Source organism: Microtus pennsylvanicus, chromosome 5, assembly GCF_037038515.1.
Source record: "Microtus pennsylvanicus isolate mMicPen1 chromosome 5, mMicPen1.hap1, whole genome shotgun sequence".
NCBI lineage: Eukaryota > Metazoa > Chordata > Mammalia > Rodentia > Cricetidae > Microtus > Microtus pennsylvanicus.
In genome coordinates, this window is record NC_134583.1 from 84,913,668 (window position 1) to 84,919,172 (window position 5,505).

Consider the following 5,505-nt stretch of genomic DNA (forward strand, 5'->3'; position numbering starts at 1 on the left):
CCAGTGGCTTTCATCTGGGCCAACATCATCATGCCCAGGCTGAGCCTTACTGAGCAGACCACAGTTAGAACAAGCTTACAGCAAGGCCCCCTTTCTCTTGGGAGACAATAAAAGCGTGCAACAGGGCTGACTCGGCCTGGTATCCGGGTGGCTCCTGTAGAATCCCACCGCAGTGAGAGACCCAAGCCCCAGAAAAACCTCTTATCAGCAGCCTCACACAGGCCCTGAATGGCTGGGCTCCAAGCCTTGACCCAGGTAAAGAAACAACCTGAAAACAGGACCAGAGCCAGGGGAAGAAACATTTTGTCCCCAAACCTAGAGCCAGAGGAAAGCCCCCAGACCCTAAAACTAGGACCAAAAGAACACACTAAGTCCCTAGATTCAGGACATACCAAAGATATTTGCCTTGGCCCCAAAGTTAGAATTAAAAAGGTAGAAAGAACCAGAAAAAGAAACACAGTTTGGTCCCAGAAACAGAGCCATTCGTGCCCTTGACTGGAAACCAGCCAGTCCCTGAGCAGGGAAATCAGACCAATCAGAGCCTCAGGCAGTCACTGGCAGTTGGGAATTCCCCTCAGGCCTGGAAAGCCCCCTTACTTCAAGCAGGGCAGCCAATCCCAAACCTGGAAGTCTGGAATTCCCCCTCACGCCACTAGGGGTCAGCCAATCACAAGCCCTGAGGCTTGGCATTCCTCCAGCCTCTGCACCTATATAAACCCCTTTCCCTCTGCTCTGGGTCTCTCCTGCCTGGTTCCTGCTGTGGTTGTCATTGCTGCTGCTGCTGCTGCTGCTGCTGCTGCCGCCGCCGCCTTCTGATGGATAGAGGGACCAAAATCAACTTGTGAATCAAGGCTCTTTCTTTGTTTTTGCATTGGTGTTGGTCTCATGGTGGTAATTCGGGTTTTGGAATTGGGGCGTCCTAGGAGCAGGTGCTGGTTCTTCCTGTGTTTTGGTCAGGATAACTCAGCGATGCTGTATAACAATCATCCCTAGCTCCCAATGCCACAAAGTGTAGTTTGTCCTTGCTGCCTGCGTCCTGAAGTAGGGGTCATCACCCTCACTTGGAACCTTCTGATAAAGCAGATACCATCTTTAGCTTGTCACTCATTGTGAGTTTTTAGTACATTTCCCGTTGCTCTAACAAAAATAGATACCTGATACTCTGGGGGTTCGAGGCCAGCCTGGTCTACAAGAGCTAGTTCCGGGATGGACACCAAAAGCTACAGAGAAACCCTGTCTCGAAAAAACAAAAACAAAAATAGATACCTGGTAATTTATAAACAGGGGTTTATTTAGCTCACAGGTTCAGGAGCGTGACACCAGCCTCTATGAGGGTCTTGTGCCTCATTAAAACACAGTGCAGAATATTGTGGGCGGAGACAGCAACATGCAAGTTTGCATCTCTTCCTCTTATAAAGCCATTAATGCCATCAAGAGCTCCTATTCTGATTTCATTTAACCCCAGTCACCTTGCAAAGCCTCTAGATATTAACATATAGATTTGGGACATCCAAATACTAGTGGCTGAACTTAGGAATTGTCTGCAGGGTCTCCCTGGCAATCAGAGGATGTGGGGGTGTATATTAATAGACACAAGTCACATGAAGCCCCACCCCAGCCCCAAAAGGACAGGAAGGAGCGGAGTTAGGTGGCACAGGGGCTGGGAGGGACAGTGCACACTGCACAAGGAGCCCCAGTCCTTCCGAGGATGTGGTCTTCATGGGATTGCTGTGAGGTCCGTTTCATCAGGTCTCATGCTAGAGGCAGGAACTGCAGCCAAGGTTGACTAGATCAGGCCATAAAGGTCAACATAAAGGTCAGCATGAGGTCTGGGAATGAGTGAGTGGGAGCACTGGGGACTGAAAACAGAATACATACGAAGATACATAAAGGAAGGCAACCCCAGGCTGTAAGACACAAATCATTCTGGTCCAGTTTCAGTATGAGATGTTTAGAGCTCACCACAGACTCACAGATAAGCAGGGGCCACTAGGCCCCTGTCCTTCCTACCTGGCAGCTGTCACCTGCTTGTCTAGGCTCAATTCATGCTAGAATTGAAGTCACAAGCAGTCTACTATGTGACTGGGTCCACGGATAAAAAAGGGGAGAATCTTGAGTCCCAGGACTTAAATTAGCTAAGAACTCTGTGTCCTGAACCAACAGGATGGCCACTGTGGCTCCCTGAAGAACTCAGCCAGTGAGGAATTTAGGGCGCAGAAAAGCGCGATTAGGAATTTAAAACCGTTTTGTGCTAACAGCAGCGCACCAGCTGTTTCTACCTTTTCTCTACGCTGATGCCCAACTCTGCAAGGCTAAAAAAAATAAATTGTTCTATGCTGTGTCTTGTTTCTTATGTGGGTCGGGGGGGGGAGACTTCTTACCCCTCCCCCTCACCGCCCACCACAGATAAGGGAGCTCTCCCTCCCGCTTACCAACTGTGGCTCTCAGGAAAGCAGACCCTGTCCCTGGGCTCACAGTAGAGCTGACTCTGCTGGCAGAGGAGTGGGTGAGGTTGCCCTGAGGGTGTCAAGAGTGGGATAGCTGGCCGCATCCCTCCTGCCCCTCGTCTGCCATGGGTGGTGAGGGTGAGGAAAAGATGCTCACTCCCCTCGCCCCGCTTGACCCTGCCACCTGCGGTGAGTGAAGGAGCTGACTCTCCCCCTTACCAGCTGCAGCACTCAGGAAAGTGGACCCTGCAGCTCTCTTGGGAAGCACAATAAAGCCATTTCCATTGGTGGAGGTGTGGGTGAGCTAGCACTGAAGTAAATGAGCCTGCAAGAGCTGTCCCAATTACTCATCTGTCATGTGGTGGCATGGGTGGGGAGAGATGCCCTCCCCCACCCCAGCCCCTGTCCATCAACTCCCTGAGGCAGGTGGGAGAGCTGACCCTGAGGTCATAAGAGCAGGAGAGCTGTCCCTGCCCCTCACCAGGTGCAGCACTCAGGAGAGCAGCCCCTACACCATGCCTGAGCAGCACAGTCACAGTAGAGCTGGCCCTGAAGGTGTAAGTGTGGGAGAGAGCCGACCCTGAGAAACTGAAAGCAGAAGAGCTTGCCCTGCCCCTTGCTCATGATACCAGGGGTGAACTAGCTAGGGCAATGCAGGAGAGCGCACTCTGGTGGTGAGGACAAGGGAAAGTTGGCAGGTTGACCGACCCTGCAACTACTTAGGTCCAAAACCAGAGTTATGAGTTAGTCCACCCCAACATCCACCCCATCTTTGGTCTTCTGGAGCACAGGAAGGGACCAGTCCTGCAGAACCAAAACTTCAGGACCTCCACGACACAGGGCAACAGCAGCAACCAAGAGGAGTTCCAGTGAGGGCCCAGCATCAAGAGTGTAGCAGAAACCAGAGGCTTCAGACCAAAGGTTTACCGTGTGACTCATTGTGTCACATGCATACAGCTTCCATGATATTAATTTTTCCTTTTTTCTCTTAAATTTTACTTTATTTTGCAGGGAGAGGCTGCAAGAGCAGAGGGTGGGTATGAAGGGGCAGGAAATGAACAGATGGTGATGCATGGTGTGAAAGACACAAAGAATAAAGAGAAAGTTAGAAAAAACAAAAAAAACCAAACTGCTCAACTTTCCCTCTGAGTCCTTGAGTTTCCTACTGTAAAGTTATCCACCATGGGATCTGTGAGCAGGAAACACAAGGTGGTCACCAGGACATAGAAGCATCTCTAAGACAGGGGCCAACAGAGTAGCTGCCCAGAGCATGGCTGAGTCTGCCTGAGGCTCCCATGCTGTATCATGAGGCCATGGGAAGCTTTGCCCCATTGCAGCTCCTGCACAGTGGTGATTCCACTTGAGACTGCAGGGGCTTCTAAGGCGGACTTGTTGGTAGATGCCAGCCAGTCTGACAGCTTAGAGATTTGAAGAGGTGATGGCCACTGGTCTGTCTGTCTGTGTTATCAAAGGGACACCTGCCTTCCTGGGTCTTCAGTAAACAAACAAAGCAGCTACCTACTAATAACACCTGCTCATCAGATGCCTGTAACCTTGACAACAGTCAGACATCCCATAACCTAGACAAACACGCAGAGGCCCCTTTAATCTTGATTGTACGCGTTAGGGAACCACTTGTTGCTTGTTCCTTCACAAGCCATTTCTGAAAGCCACGAGGGGACTACAGCACTACCTTGAGAGCTCACACTCCACAGTGGTTCTGCCTGGCTCTGGGTGGCTGGGTATGGTCCACAGAGTACAAATGCCAATGACTGGGCCCCAAACTTACTCCTTCTGTGGAGCTCAGGACCAACACTGCCAAAGCTCAGGTGGGAACTGTCTGACAGAACTGTGACGTCACCTGTTAGGGGAACGCCACTAGCAACACACACCAGCAGACCTTCCTACTGAACCCCGAGTCCCAGAAGCAGGAACCTGTCTATGTGCTCCCTTGCCACACTCTGGTTCTCCCCATAAATATTTACATCTCTGCAGAGATGGGCTCTGTGCCATTGGGGCTCTCAGACTTGCAGCATCGGATCGCCCATGGACTTGTTAGAAATGCCTTGGCCCGATTCAGTGCTTCTGGGGAGGAACCAAGACCCAAGAATTTAGTTCCCAGAGCCTCTGCACCTTGAGAAACCTAGATTATAAATCCTCATTGCCAGTTTGGGCTGGAACCCCTCAATTCTAGAACTTACCAGTAGATGTCACCCTAACACTAGTTGCCACTTCCCAATCTGCCCTGAAGGCAAGGCTGATGAAGGTCTCAGAAGCACCTTGGTGGGCATGGCAGGGATCACCTCTCAGCTTGCCAATCCATGCCCCTGGATGGTAAGCCTGCCTTAAAGGAGGGGTGGAGGGAGATAAGGAGGGTAAGGCTCATGTTTGGCATTTAAAGAGGGATGGGGCTAGGAGAGAGCCTGTCCTTGACAAATGTCCAAGGTCAGAGACTCAGGGACATGAAGGAAGATATGCTGGAAGCTGAGGACTGGACCTGAGCCCCCATCCCATCCCATTCCACCCTAGGCCCAAGCTTGCACCCTAACACTGTTGTGGGGCCCTTGGTGGTCTAGGCTGCTGAGATAAAATACCCTGATAAAAAGCAACATGGAGAAAGGGTTCGTTTGACTTACAGTTCCGGGTTACAGTTATCACTGAAGGGAAGTCGAGGAGGCTGGCACTAAAAGCAGTTGGTCACATGACATCCACCAAGAGTGGGAACAGAACTGCCATGAGTCTCAGTTACTATCTTCACTCTTACATAGTTCAGGACCCAAATCCAGCGGATAGTGTCCCCTACTTCTGGGCTGGGGCTTCCCATGTCAATCAAAACAACAAAAGCAGTCTCCCACAGAGAGGTCCACAGTCCAGCCTGATCATGACAACCCCTTACTGAGATCTTTCCAGGTAAAACTGACAAGGTGACAATCAGAACCAATTATCACACTAGGTGTCCTCAGGCAGAGGCAGCTCCATTACACTGGGGTATGCTAGATAGATTGGGGTTCTTTGCAGAACCTACAGCATTGCTCCTCAGTCAGTGGCATCTGCGGGG